We start from the raw sequence: 15653 nt of genomic DNA on the forward strand, positions 1-15653 counted from the left end.
TTTGCTTCAGTTAGTGCACCTCCCGTTGGGAAATCTGTACAGTGTGCCAATAATGCATCATACCCTGCTCGTGGTATTGGGGAGATTCAGCTCACAGCCATTGATGGCTCTATTCTCCGCCTACACGATGCTTTGTTTGTGCCTGGGATCAAGAAGAATTTGCTATCTATTTCCTCTTTGGCACGTTGTGGTTTGCAGGTCACATTTGATGATGACCGTTGCATGGTTAGAGATAAAGAACGCATGACTTTGGTCTTAACAGGATCTTTGTGTCATGGTTTATATGAGTTGGATACTCTTTCAGTAGATCAGTCGGCATACTTGACATCCACTCTTACTCCTGCTATGATACAGGCAGAGTTATGGCATGCTCGTTTGGGGCATGTAAACTTTGGCAGCTTGATGCTTTTGCAGCGTACTCAGATGCTGGATGGCTTACCTCTCTTAGAGAGACCTCCTGAGCACTTATGCGAGGGATGCATTTTGGGGAAAATGCATCGTTTCTCATTTCCCCGTGATGTTGCTTTCAGAGTAACAACCAGATTGCAGTTGGTGCATTCAGATGTTTGTGGGCCTATGCAAACAATGTCATTGGGCGGTTGTTACTATTTTGTGACATTCATTGATGACTTTACACGTTTTTGTTGGGTCTATTGTTTGAAAAAGAAGTCAGAAGTGTATGATGCATTTTTGGCTTTCAGTGCACTTGTTGAAAATCAATCTGGATGCAAAATTAAGACCATCCGTTCGGACCGAGGGGGGGAATACATGTCCTTTATGCTGAATTCTTTTTTGAAGCAGAAAGGCATAGTCCATCAGTACACTACTGTCTATACTCCACAGCAGAATGGGGTAGCAGAGAGGAAGAATCGGTCACTCATGGAGATGGCCAGATGTATGCTGAAGGCAAAGAGCTTGCCTCATAGTTTTTGGATGGAAGCAGTCATGTGTGCTTGCCATATTTTGAACAGATGCCCTACCAAAGCCTTGAAGACCATCACACCTTTTGAGGCTTGGAACAGCCGTAAACCTTCTGTTGCCCACTTCCGTACCTTTGGGTGTCTTGCCTATGTCCATATTCCACAGGTACTTAGAAAAAAGTTGGACAACAAGGCTGTTAAGTGCATTTTTATGGGATATAGCAGTGAGAGCAAAGGCTACAGACTCTATGATCCCGTTACAAAGAAGGTTTTTGTCAGCAGGGATGTTGTTTTTGATGAAAAATCAGAATTATCCTTGGCTGGTTTGGACACATATCAGGCTGCCCGTGATGTTTTTGAAGGGCTGCTGCCCATTACTTTTGGTGATTCAGCTGGAGCTTCAGAAAATGAACCTAATGTTCAGCCAGCTGCTCCTATGGAAAGTGCAGAAATTCAGCCATTGGCTGATCGGAATATTCGGCATAATGCTGAAACTGAAATTCAGCAAGAGCTTGCACACAGTCAGGAAGCTAGACAGATACCTAGATGGTATTTGCAGACTATGCAAGATAGTCATTTGGATGCACCCATGGCTGGTCGTACTAGAAGGCAAACTCGTTTGCATGATTCAGCACATACCATGGAGTTTGTTATGGCAGCAAGTACTTTTGATAATGAAGAGCCTGAATGTTTTGAGGATGCACAACACAGTGTGAATTGGATGGCAGCAATGCAAGCTGAATTAGATTCTATCACTAAGAATCAAACTTGGGATTTGGTGTCTTTGCCATTCGGGAAGAAAGCCATCGGAACGAAATGGGTCTACAAACTGAAAAGGAAAGCAGATGGATCCATTGATAAATACAAGGCACGGCTTGTAGCTAAAGGCTACGCACAGAAAAAGGGCATTGACTATGAGGAGACATTTGCTCCTACTTTCCGTATGACGACCATCAGGTCTATGATTGCTTTGGCTGCACATTATGGTTGGAAAGTGCATCAGCTGGATATCAAGACTGCATTTTTACATGGGGAACTTCAAGAGGAAGTTTATGTACAGCAACCCATTGGTTTTGCAATTGAAGGCTCAGAACATTTGGTTTGCAAGCTCAAAAAGGCACTATATGGTTTGAAACAAGCTCCTAGAGCTTGGTATGCAAAAATAGATGCTTTCTTGCTTGGTCAGGGGTTTCTAAACAGCTCATCTGAGTCTATCCTTTACGTATGTAAAGAAGGGGAATCTATGCTGATTATATGTCTTTATGTTGATGACCTTTTGCTCACTGGAACACATGCTCATCAGATTTCAGCATTCAAACAAAATTTGCAGCAAACTTGACATGTCTGACTTGGGAATTTTGCATTACTACTTGGGCATCCAGTTCATACATGATGCTCGAGGTATTGGGCTATCACAGTCAAGGTATATTGGGCAGCTTCTTGAGAAGTTTGGCTTACAGGATTGCAAGCTAGTTTGTACCCCCATGGAACCTGGACTGAAACTATCATTACATGATGACAGTGATTTGTTTGATATACATACATATGCTCCTGCAGTTGGATGTCTTATCTACCTATGCAACACTAGGCCGGACATACAGTTTGCAGTTTCAGCTTTGAGCAGGTATATGCATCAGCCACGTGTGTCACATTGGCAAGCTGTCAAGCGTATTTTTCGTTACTTGCAGGGTACTAGATCTCTTGGATTGCTTTATGCCAAGGGGGGACCACTGCAGTTACATGCTTACAGTGATTCTGATTGGGCTAGTGATTATGATACACGTCATTCCACTAGTGGCAATTGTTTCTTTCTTGGCTCTTCTTGCATTTCTTGGCTTAGCAAGAAACAATCCACTATTGCCACATCGTCATGTGAAGCTGAATACAAGGCAGCTTTCACTACCACAGTTAAATGCGTATGGCTTAGATGCTTGCTAACTGATCTGGATGTATCTGTTATGGAGCCTACTCCTTTGTTCACTGACAGTCAGAGTGCCATTGCAGTGGCACGGAACCGAGTGTTTCATGCCCGCACGAAACACATTGAGATCCATTATCACTTTGTCAGAGAGAGGCTACATGCAGGTGATATCAGCCTTGTCTATTGTCCTACCACCAGTAATGTGGCAGACATCTTCACCAAAGCTCTTCCTCGTGACAAATTTGAAGCATTTCGCGATGCTTTAAATTTGATATCCTTTGGTGGCGGATGATCCTTGTACTCTTGATCACTCTTCACTCTAAGGGGGTTTGTTGGGTATTTGACTCACGCCTCACTTACGCCTACGCTCATATGGGAGTGTCGGTGATCAATAGGACAATGGGACTTACCGTGTTCGGGTGTGAACACCCCCTACAACCCTAAGGTTTAAGGATTGTACTTTGTACTTTCATGTTACACTCTTTAAGTCTATTCTTTTGAGTGTTGTGCTTCACTTTGTCTCACTCACTCTCACACTGTCTACTGCACTCTCAGCTGCACCTCGATCCTGTCACCCCCTCACAGGACATGCTATCGCTTAACCCACATATTGAGCACTACCAAAAGGAAAGAATCACTCTAACAAACACACATCCTATCCAATAAAACCTAGCTTTGAAGGATGAAGCCAACACTGTCTTGCTTCTATGACAAGGCTGTCAAAGCATCCCATGTCAGTTGTTTCAAAACATCCATCATAGAATGAGGCGAAGTTGCCTATATCAGAGTGCAGCGATGCGGAAGCGTGGGACCAAGACTGAAAGAGAGAGAGAACGCAGAGAGAAGAGAGAGAGAGAGAAAGAGACAGTGGAAGATGAAGATCTGCTGTATAAAGTGTGCTGTATACAAAGATATGCAGATATGTACACGGGCGTAGCGCGCGGGACTGCGTGTCTCCACCTCGACGATGCAACCTGCTGTTCACCTCGAAGTCCGCTGCAGTCTGCACGATCTCCAGCCTGAAATCTGCAAACAGAGACGTAATCTGCACGAATCTCCAGCCTGAAACCTGCGATCAGAAGTGGGAGAAGCAATGCTGGACATCGGCTATAAATAGCCAGAAAATAGGCGCCAGAAATAGGCAGGTCGGCTGCATTAAATGCAGCCGACTGGTGCAGTACAGTCGGACTGCCACGTGGCAGTCCGACTGGTCAGTCCGACCAGTCCAGACCAGACTCTGAATCGCTAACACCCCCTCTCAGAGCCTGGGCGGGGCAAAAGCCTGAGGGATCTGGCATGTCTCTGAAGTAGAGCCTGAGGAAGCGCATTCGTAAACAAATCTGCAAGATTATCCTCCGTCTTGCAGTACTCCACAGCGACGGTCTCATCCAGAAGCTTCTCTCTGATGAAGTGGTACTGGATCTCTATGTGCTTCGTCCGGGCATGGAAAACAGGATTCCGTGCCAAGGCAATGCAACTCTCATTGTCGCATTGTAGCAAAGTAGGACGAGTTTGGGGGCAGCCAAGCTCCTCCAACAATCTCCGAAGCCCCACAGCCTCACATGTGGTGGAAGATGCGGCCCGATACTCCGCCACAATAGACGAAAGGGCTACCGTGGGCTGCTTCTTACTACTCCATGAGATAACACCGGCACCCAAGGTAAAACAGTAACCTGTTGTAGACCACCTGTGGTCCACATCACCATCCCAATCCGAGTCGCTCCAACCTGCAAGGACAAGATCTGAACCACCTGTGCCTGCTGGATAATGAATCCCTAAATCAGATGTCCCCCTCAAATACCGAAATATCCTCTGGGCAGCCTGCCAATGCACCGTCTGAGGTTCACTCATAAACCCCGCCAAGAGACCCACAGCAAAACAAAGATCAACAGGAGTGTTGAGGAGCCAAATCAATGATCCAATCAACTGACGGTAGCGGGAAGCATCCGCCATGGGAGAATCTGAATGTGAAGTGGCCTTCCAGTTCAAATCCATAGAAGTAGAAATGGTCGACAATCCTCCATCGCAAAAGAAACTAAGAGCTCCTGAACATATCTTTGCTGAGAGATGAAAATCCCCCTCTGAGACTGATAAATCTCATGGCCCAAGAAAAAGTGGAGTAGACCCAAGTCCGTCATCTCGAACGTCTGATATAAAGCTGCCTTCGTCTCTTTGACTTCTGTGCATGATCACCTGTGACAATCAAATCATCAACATACAACACAAAAAGCACACAACCAGCCTTGGAAGTGTGTACATAAAGCTGCGGATCGGCCTTGGAACGCCGATATCCCAACTGTGACTGAAGGAACGAATCAATCTTTTCGTTCCATGCACGCGGAGCCTCCTTGAGGCCATACAAGGCCTTCTTCAACCTGTAGACTTTCCCATCTAAAGATCCAAAGCCAGGAGGCTGCTCGACATAGATCTCCTCCTTCAAATCACCATTAAGGAAGGCTGACTTCACATCCAACTGGTAGACAGGCCATCTCCTATGGCCAGCCAAGGCAAGAACAGCTCGAATAGTCGCCATACGAGCAGTGGGGGCAAAAGTGTCATGACAATCAATCCCTTGGCGCTGTGCAAAACCTTTAGCAACAAGGCGAGCCTTGTACTTGTCCAAAGAACCATCGCTAAGGTACTTGGTCTTGAAGACCCATTTGACGCCAATCACCTTCTTATTCGAGGGGCGAGGCACGAGATACCAAGTGCCATTCCTCTCAATAGCCTCCAACTCGGCTTCCATAGCTTTCTTCCATGGTGCCGACTGTAAAGCCTCCTTCACGGAGGTGGGCTCTCGATCCTGCATAACACGGGTCATCAAACAATAGTTAGAGCAAACAAGCTCCATAGAATGTGCCTAATGCCTCCGTGACCGCCGCGGACCATCCTGCAGTCCCCACTCCTCAGGGACCCCTTCGATCCCTGAATCACGGAGTGTGTCACGGGCCCAACAAGGAGGAGGCCAGATCTCTCCTCGTCTCTCTCCATCAACTGAAGACTCTGGGATATCCATCGGTGGTAACTCCTCGGGGGTGACCGGTGGAACAGTAGACTCTGTATCGGAAACAGAATCGGAATCAAAAGGCGTTGGCTCAAAAGGAACTGTCTTGGGAGCCCAACTCTCCCCTGGATCTCCAAGAACGGGATGCTCCTCACCCACTGCTATGGCCGGCACCTCCACGTACCGCACATCTCGACTGGTGTACACATCCCGCTTGACGGGATCATACAAACGATAGCCTTGGAACTGAGAGTTGTAGCCAACAAACACCTGTCTTCGGGAAGCTGCTTCAAATTTATCACGATGAGTCTTGGAAATGTGAACATAGGCATCACACCCAAAAACCCTAAAATAAGAAACATCGGGCTTAGTCCCAAAGTAAGCCTCAAAAGGTGTCATCCCATCAACGGCCGAAGTGGGGGATCGGTTAAGGATGTGAACTGCAGTAGCCACAGCCTCGGCCCACAAAAACTAGGGTGTCTGTCGGTGCTCCATCATGGTACGCGCCATCTCGATCACACTTCGGTTCTTCCATTCAAGAATGCCATTTTCTTGAGGAGTGTTGGTATTAGCAAACTCCTGGTGAATACCTTTATCTGCACAGAAACGAGCAAACTCATTAGAAACAAATTCACTACCCTTGTCGGATCGCAAGGTCTTCAATTGCCGGCCTGATCGGTTCTCCTCAAAGAGAAGCCAATCCTTGAAGTGGGAGAAAGCTTCTGACTTCAACGCCAAGAAATAGGCCCAAGTCATCTTGCTGTAGTCATCTACGATCAACATGAAGAATGAGCTTCCTCTCAAGGACTCGTTCCTCATAGGGCCACAAAGATCCGTAGATACAAGCTCCATCGGTGAAGTAGACCGCCGTGAAGCTTTGTTAGGAATCGCATCCCTATGCTGCTTCCCACGAATGCAGGAGACGCATGGCTGCTGGCTCACCACTATATCCGGCAACCCTCGAACAAGCTGTCCACGTGACGCCCTCCGAAGATAATCATAGTTGAGGTGACCAAACTGAGCATGCCATAGCTCTAACTGTGTCTGAGAGGTAAGAAGAAAAGTAGGGAGGGTGGTAGAAGACGTCAATTTGTAGATGCCGTTCTCATATCCTGATGAGAGAACCTTCCTTGACCCACGATCAAGGACTCGCACCGAATCACTGTCAAACTCCACCAAAAGTCCAAGTGAACAAATCTTATGAACCGAAAGTAGATGATACCCTAAACCTGGCACATGCAAGTCCTCTGAGGTATGGGTACCACCACGTCCATCTGGAATAAGCTGCATCTCACCCCATCCTGCAATAGACACCAAAGAGCTATCTCCGATGAGAATCTGCCCACGCGAAGGTCGCAACTGGGCAACACCAACTAATGAAGGAGTCATGTGCCAGGAGGCACCACTGTCAACGATCCACTCTCGAGCTTGGGGAGCTGTCATCGCAGCATCAGAAGCATTCGGTGTAGAGTCCTCAATGACAGCTAGATGAAGAAACGCAGCTGATGAGGGTGTAGCCACCGCTCCAGAATCCTTCGTGTCCTTCTTGTCTTTGTCAGGGCAATCCTTCTTCCAATGGCCGGTCTTTCCACAAATATGGCATGTGGATTCTTTGTCCTTGTCCTTCTTTGACTTGTTGTCCTCCTTCTTCTTCTTTTAATCCTTCCCCTTCTTTTGAGAGGCTTGACCTGTCAAGGCTTCCGACTTGGAAGCATGCTATCCCTTCAGTTGTTCCTCTTGGTCCAAGACCATAGGAACCAGTTCTTCCCACCGAAGAGTAGACTCTCGCCCCGAAGCAATAAGGGCGGAGTAGAAAGCACCGAATCGTGGCGGCAACTGGGACAAAAGTGTGATCGCCATGTCTTCGGAGGAAATCGGCTTCCCCACATTCTGAACCTGCATCTGAAGCTGTCTAAGCTTGTTGATGTGCTCCCGCAGCGAAGAAGACTTGTGCACGGACAAGGTCCACATCTGCACCGCCAAAGAAACCCGCTTCACAAGGGTCATCCGGTTATACATCTGATCAAGCTCCAGCCATATCTCCCGAGCCACCGTCAAGTGCTCGATGTGGGCTATCACGGCTGTAGTACAAGACAGAAAAAGAAAAGAACGAATCCGGGCATTCAGTTTGTCCCAGTGAGACTGTGCATTGGCCAACTCCACACAAGCATCGGAAGAGAGTTTGGACTCATCTCTCACCGAGGGCCGGTTGATCTCCTCCTGTACAAGCTCCGCCAAATCGTAAGACTCAAGGATGGCCAACATCATCATGCGCCAGATGCGGTAATTGTCGCCACCGAGCTTTTGATCTGCGGGAAGAGCCAGTAAGACAAGCACCTTCCGGTCCGTGATCGTCTGGAACTCCAAGTCAATCTCTGTAGACATCTTCACCTGTAATGCCTTCACAAACGCAAAAGCAGCCCCCTCTGATTGTGAAAACGCAGCCTGCTAGGGCTCTTTCTTCTACGTCCCGAACCTTCTTCACTCGCCGGAGACGATGAAAAAGCAAAACCTGCACTTGAAGACTGAAAACTCAGCCTTCCTCCTCTTCAAACAGCAATAAACAGCAGCAAATCCACCAACTGGACTCCTTTCCCACGCGCCCACGCTCGCTTCAGCCTTGTTCCGATGCGCAGTCCTCCCGCTCGCCCTCGAACGCTGGAAACACAGCCTTGTGTCGCGATGGAATCTCCTCTTCAGGTTGGTTCTTCACTTAGTCAGCCCTTCTTCACTGCTCTGATACCATGTCAGAGTGCAGCAATGCGGAAGCGTGGGACCAAGACTGAAAGAGAGAGAGAGAACGCAGAGAGAAGAGAGAGAGAGAAAGAGACAGTGGAAGATGAAGATCTGCTGTATAAAGTGTGCTGTATACAAAGATATGCAGATATGTACATGGGCGCAGTGCGCGGGACTGCGTGTCTCCACCTCGACGATGCAACCTGCTGTTCACCTCGAAGTCCGCTGCAGTCTACACGATCTCCAGTCTGAAATCTGCAAACAGAGACGTAATCTGCACGAATATCCAGCCTGAAACCTGCGATCAGAAGTGGGAGAAGCAGTGCTGGACATCGGCTATAAATAGCCAGAAAATAGGCGCCAGAAATAGGCAGGTCGGCTGCATTAAATGCAGCCGACTGGTGCAGTACAGTTGGACTGCCACGTGGCAGTCCGACCAGTCCAGACCAGACTCTGAATCACTAACAGCCTATTCCACAGATTCACAGGTATTAAAATTGCCCATCACAAAGCCTTGGCACGTAAAAGGGAGACAATACAAGTCTACCCCAAGCTACCGATGATCCCAAGCCATATTGGGAGCATACGCCCCTACTAGCCAAAGAGCCTCCCCCTCGTACATAATCTTCACAATCATAAGCCTACCTCAAGCATCCTGGCGAATCAAAGAAGGTTGTAGGGAAGAGTGAGCAACAAATAGGACCCCAGATCTACTAGGTGCCTGACCATTGAAAAACATTGTAAAATCCTTATATACATAAGTGGAACCAGCCATAGTATGTTGCTTGTACTTCATTGCATACAATACATCCCAATTTCCAGCAAAGATAGTCCTCCACAGTCTATACATTTTGCTTCCGGACAAGATGCCTTTAACATTCCATAATCCTATCCTCATGATAGAATGGACAAGGGGGGAAAACTATTGCTATGTGCTTTCCCTTTGGCATCTACAGTTTTACTAGCCTGAAATCACTTCATCTTACCCGAAGTGACATCTATGAGGCAGGTCTTTGCAAACAAGCAATCGATGCTCAAAAAGAAAACTCTTGTTGCAGAGTAGAAAGAGCTTCCCTTGGTGGAGGCAACCTCCCTTGAGAATTGAACCTCAAGGCAAAATCCAAAGAACTTTCTCTCCCCCTCCTAGTGCAGGCGTCCTTGAATGAGATCCCTTCTCCCTTATCTGAAATGTTTGAGTAATATTCTGTGGGGAGGCATGTATAGGAGCTGAGCAAGTGTCCTGGCGCGAACATTACACTTCACCACTATCACCCAAGGGGCTTCCTTAGAAGCTTGATCCAATAGGAGGGTTGAGACTCCTCCACTGGTCTAATATCACACAAATTTTTAAGTCCTAATTGCCCAGCATGTGGAAGAGGAGATAAATGTTGCTCTTGAGATAGAGCTTGAGGTGCTTGCACATGCATATGTGTCTACTCTTTTGAATTCATACAATGCTATGATCCCACATGATCCTCATTACATATAGACATAAAATGTCCCAGTTGTCCACATCTAAAGCATAGACCTGCAAATGTCCCCCATCTCAACTCGTAAAACAAGGAATGCAACCAAGGGCTTGAAAATGTATTTTGGTCCAACGAACTTTACTAGTATCCCACAGCAAACAAGCACAATTTTTGTTGCAAGCAAGGTTTCACCAAAACCTGCCCAAGAGAACACAAGACCAATAGAAGAACCTGCTAGAGATACGAAGGGACGTTGACCACCTCCACCCAAATAGGACACGCTTGTCTAAGTACATCCTAAAATTCCTCCAAGGGCCACCACAGAACAATATGAACTAATTTGCCATCCAAAAATAAAGGGATACTTTACATGATCTGGGCACGAGCTTGAAGGGTGCAAAAGAGAACCTTAAAGGACTCTTTCAGCCCATCATAAATGTCCTCCACCAAAGGTGCCTATACCTGTTCATTTCCATTTTCCTATAACAAAACAACATATCCTCAATCCAAGCCCTAATACAAGTAACGAGGGGAATGTGACTAGTGAAGTAAAAGACGGCAATCCACTCATGGAAGGCCGCAATTTTGAGCAACGTGCATTGTGCCCTTGACATAGGATTGTTCCATCTCTTAGGATCGACTAACCCATGTCCAATTGCTGTTCACATGGAGCCTCCACTTGACCTTCAAAGTTCTCATTTGAATATTTGCTACTACCAACAAGATCTGCACTAGGGACCGTTTCATTCGCCCAAAACTGTATCACAACCCTCATGCGCTCCTACTCATCGAGACCTCACACTCGCCCCGATAGCCAAGTATAGGTCATACGCTTGAGCGCCATCCATTTTCGGGGCTAGTTGATTCGGCAGGTGAGTTGTTACACACTTCTTGGTAGATTTCGACTTCCATGACCACTGTCCTACTGTCTTAAGCAATCAACAAGCTTTATGGGATCTAGGTTAGCACATGGTTCAGGCATCATAACCCAGTTTCAATTCATCTGGCATCGCCAATTTTGCTTGCCAAAAAATGACCCACTTGGAGCTCGCATTCCGTGTGGAGGTTCAACAGAGCAACTCGGTTGCTTACCTATTTAAAGTTTGAGAATAGGTTGAGGATGTTTCACCCCCGATGCCTCTAATCATTCGCTTTATCTGATAAAACCGTGGGGAGCTCTAGCTATCCTGAGGGAAACTTTGGAGGGAACCAACTAGTAGATGGTTCGATTAGTCTTTTACCCCTATATCCAAGTCTGACAAGCGATTTGCACGTCAGTATTGCTACCAGCCTCCACTAAAGTTTCCTCTAGTTTCACCCTTCTCAGGCATAGTTTACCATCTTTCAGGTCCTAAAATATACATTCCCACTCAAACCTTTCACAGAAGATCATGGGCATCCCGTGAAGGAAATCCCACCTGTCAGGTTCCTTGTGCCTCTATGGGTTGCCACCCACCGGCTTGTCTACATGTTAGACTCCTTTGTCCGTGTTCCAAGACGGGTTAGATGGAAAGTATAGAGCGTCAATGTCCCAACGTGCAAGTGCAGAGCCTACTGCCACAAGTGATGCACACTTTGTTCCTCGGTTGACACGACGGCATCAACATGCCATTTAAAGCCTGCTCTTGTCCCGCTGCACCGGCTCACGCTAACCAACACTTCGCGTCGAGTGGCGGACTAGTTTACACCATTCCGTATCTGACCAAGGTGCACCTACGGCCTCCATTCACTTCCCTGCCAACAATTTCAAGCACGTCTGGGATCAATTTGCCATTTAATTGTCATGAGGACATGTATTTTTGAAACCTCATTTAACATGTGGATTAATTTTTAATCACATGGTTAAGTACATGTTGCACATGTGAGGTGTAACTGAGGTTATAGTAAATTTACGAGCTCAAACACGAGGAAATTAAGGGATATTAAAGACACAAGTTCCTATAAGTTATGCCACACAAGTACTTGGTGCTATCTGGTGCCATTTGTTGGCCTAGGTCATTCATTTGGCCATAAGTGTCAATTGGTGACATTAAAGAAGTGGCATTTAATGGTACCTAATGCCAATCTAATGGTCAAAGATGGCACAGAGACACTTGGGAATGGAAGTTGCCTAGCCAATTTAATTATTGGCTAGTCTCATTATTTTGCAGGGCACTGAAATAATTATTATATTAATTTTTTGTATTCAAAGACTGAAAATTAGTATTTAATTATGAATAATGCTGGAAAAACCATTTGGGAAGGCTGCCACTTGTTTGTCAAAAATGACCATGCAAGACTAAAAAACGTCTTTAGAGGCTAGAGAGAGGCATTTTTAGTGTATTCAACCTAAAAGAGAGAGAGAGCAAATGCTCGTGGTCTGATTTGCAACCATTGGAGGATCTTCTGAGGCAGCCAGCGGCAAGAGAACACCAATCAACAACAGGTGACAGCATCTATAGGCTGTTGAGACAGGGCAGTAGTAGTAAATGACCGATTTTCTTCAGTTCTTTGCATCTACAGGCTGGCGAAGAAAGTCCAAATTTTCTCTCTCCTCAGCATTCTCTCTCATCTTCCAACCTTTCTACAGCCTTGCTCCAAAGATTGCAGCATTGAGATCACTAGAGGTTGAGAAATTTCGGATTTCTCTGCTGTAAACCCTAATTTCCAGTAGAACTTAGAGTTTAGCAACAGCCTCAAGAAGCGCGCCAGAATTTGGAAGCTCCAAGTCTTAGATTCAACAAGGCTGAAGTTGTTTTTAGCCTATTCAAGTGGAGGGACCAACAAATAATTGAATTTGGGACATTTTCCATCTCCATCAAAGCGAGTGAAGGCCAAATCAAGAGGCAAATCAAATTAAAGACTTGTTGGTCATTTTGAACACCAAGGGGAGTTGCAATACAGAAAGGGATTGGGAGAATCCCATTGTACATCAACTTCTTCTAAGTTGAATAAAATTTTCAGATTTGCATTTATTATTTGCTGCTGTAATTAAGTTGTAATAAGGGATTTACCACCCATCCACGGAAGGAAGGCTGGTTTCATGGTTCCATTTCTGGGATACACCTCAATCCCTTGATTTGGTGGGCCCAAGGCACTTGATTCCAAGCCAAAGCTTTGTGCTAGTGCTGATTTTTACTCTCAGTTGAGAAATTACAGCAATATGTCTTCATACAGTGAGATGGACTTAAGCAATGATGATGCCTCTCAGTATGAACATTCGCATGGGAATGAAGGAAATGCAATATCCGACCTTGAACAAGGCTTAGACCATGGACAACAAGCTGAAAATGTTGCTGTTGGTGGGCAAGATGCACGGCCTTCAGGGCATAAGGAGGTTGATGACCAACAAAGTGAAGAGGAATTTGATGGCCAGTTCAAGAATCAAATGAGGACAGCAACAAATCTCTTTGCTGAATTGGCAAAGGATCCTCAGTTTACTCGATTTTTGAATGCTCCAAAGAAGGATAGCAAAGGCAAGAAGAAAAAGACATCTTCTACACCCTCGGGACAGCAAGATGCACCGAAGATAATGCCAAACCCTTCATTTGAAGCTCCCAAAGATACTAATGAGATAAAACAGTTGGTACCTACGGGGCAAGGAATGCAAATGCAAGGCCATCACGGAAGTGCCAATCCAATGGATTTTGGACAGCCGGGCATGCATACTATGATGGGGCAGATAGGATACTTTGGTGGAAGCATGATTTTTCATGCTATGGTTGGACAAGGACCGCATACGGGAATGTATGGCACAAATCCCTATGGTATGCAACAACCAATGCATGGTGTGCAAGACCCAATGTATTCGCATATGGCTGGAAATATAAAAACCCTATGTATGGCAGCATTGGTTTAATGCCTAGGGCACAAAGTAGCACGTTTGATACTGTATCTGCACCCCCGAATGCTTACGGGCTCAAGGAATGAATGTTGGTCATGCAAATGCTCCGTTTGGCATTGGTTTTGATGTAAATTCAGCAAATGTACCCTTTTTGCAATAGCCAGTGTATAGCAACTGGACTCCCAAAGGAGTAGCAAAATGATGAGGGTGGAAAAGCAATGAAATTTGAGTCCTTCAATGGTGCACAAGATAGGCTGAAAGCTTTGACTTTCATTCAACAGTTTGATGCAGCCTATTTAGGGAGGGAACTTTACCGAGTCCTCGAAGATTTGAAAGGTAGCCACTTTCTTGAAAGGGAATGTGTATGAGATCCGCAGCTTCTTGGGTTTATGTTCTTACTACAAGAAGTATGTATGCAGGTTTGCTGAAATTGCATCTCCATTGCATACCTTGCAAAAGAGGGATGTGCTATTTAGATAGACAACAGTGGAAATTTCAGCATTTGAAAAGTTAAAAGAAAAGATGACTTCAAATCCCGTGCTTGTGTTGCCCGATCTAAGAAAGTCATTCATAGTCCAATGTGATGCATGTGGTAAAAGCATTTGGGTTGTTCTTATGCAAGACGGCCAAGTTGTGGCTTATGAGAGCTGAATTCTCTACGGTGCAGAAAAGAATTTGCAGGTCTCTGAGAAAGAGCTTTTGGCTGCAATTCATGCATTACCTACGTGGAAACATTATTTGTTGGGGGCTGATTTTACAGTGCAGACAGACCATCAAACTTTGAGGTACTTTCTGATGCAGACAAAGTTGTCAGAGAAGCATATGAGATGGTCTCCGTTTCATTTTCAGATTGTTTATATTAATGGTAAAAAGAATGTTCTGGCTGATGCACTATCACGTAAGCCACAAATTTCAGCTGTTAAAATGGTTTATCACACTAAGTTGGATGCCATGAAAGAGTAATATGTTGTTGATTCAGACTTTGCTAATGTTTATGGTCGGCTTTGCAATGGCTAAAGGCATGGACACTTTGTGCTAAGAGATGGATTTTTTATGATGCATGGATGACTATGTGTCACAAAGCAGTTAAGGCCTAGAGTTATCACTAAAAGTTATGCTTCTCCATATGCAGGACACAGAGGTATTGATGCCATGGTTAAGGCACTGGACCATTTCTTTTAGTGGCCAGCTTTGAGGCATGATATAGAACAATTTGTTAAGACATGCATCATATGTCAGAAGTTAAAGCATGATAGGCAAAAGATGCCGGGTTTGTTGCAGCCCTTGCCTATTCCAAATAGGCCTCGGCAAACTCATTGCAATGGACTTTATTTTTGAGCTTCCTAAGACACCTATAGGGAATGATGGGATATAGACTATCATTTGCAGGTTCAACAAACAAGCCCATTTCATTCCGGTGAGGAATAAAATAAAGGCTAATCATATGGCATGATTGTTTTTTCAACACATCTTTAAGTATCATGGTATGCCAAAGTCCATCATTAGTGATTGAGACTCCCGGATGACTAGTTTATTTTGGAAGGGCTTGTTTGAGAATATGGGTACCATGCTGAAATTCTCATCGTTCTTCCATCCGCAGACAAATGGTCAGTTTGAGGAAGCAAATTCCACAGTGTTAGATCTTTTAAGGTGCTATATTTCAGACCACAAGATACAGTGGGAGAAGTATTTGCCCTTGGTTGAGTTTGCTTATACAACACAGTGCATAGTCCTATAGGCAAAGCTCCATTTGAGGTGGTTGAGAATGGCAAGAAGGTAC

General features: G+C 45.5%; 1 protein-coding gene and 1 pseudogene across 1 annotated transcript in view; both read right to left on the reverse strand.

Annotated features, from left to right (window-relative positions):
* The window catches only part of LOC148032360 (Transducin/WD40 repeat-like superfamily protein), a 74506-nt gene that overhangs the window by 7663 nt on the left and 51190 nt on the right, over positions 1-15653 (reverse strand). The gene's annotated exons all lie outside the window — the stretch shown is intronic.
* Positions 10772-11532, reverse strand: LOC148032361 (25S ribosomal RNA; annotated as a pseudogene; the record flags this gene model as incomplete).

Source organism: Lygodium microphyllum, chromosome 8 (assembly GCF_053477565.2).
Source record: "Lygodium microphyllum isolate KBCC chromosome 8, Lygodium_microphyllum_v1.1.10, whole genome shotgun sequence".
NCBI lineage: Eukaryota > Viridiplantae > Streptophyta > Polypodiopsida > Schizaeales > Lygodiaceae > Lygodium > Lygodium microphyllum.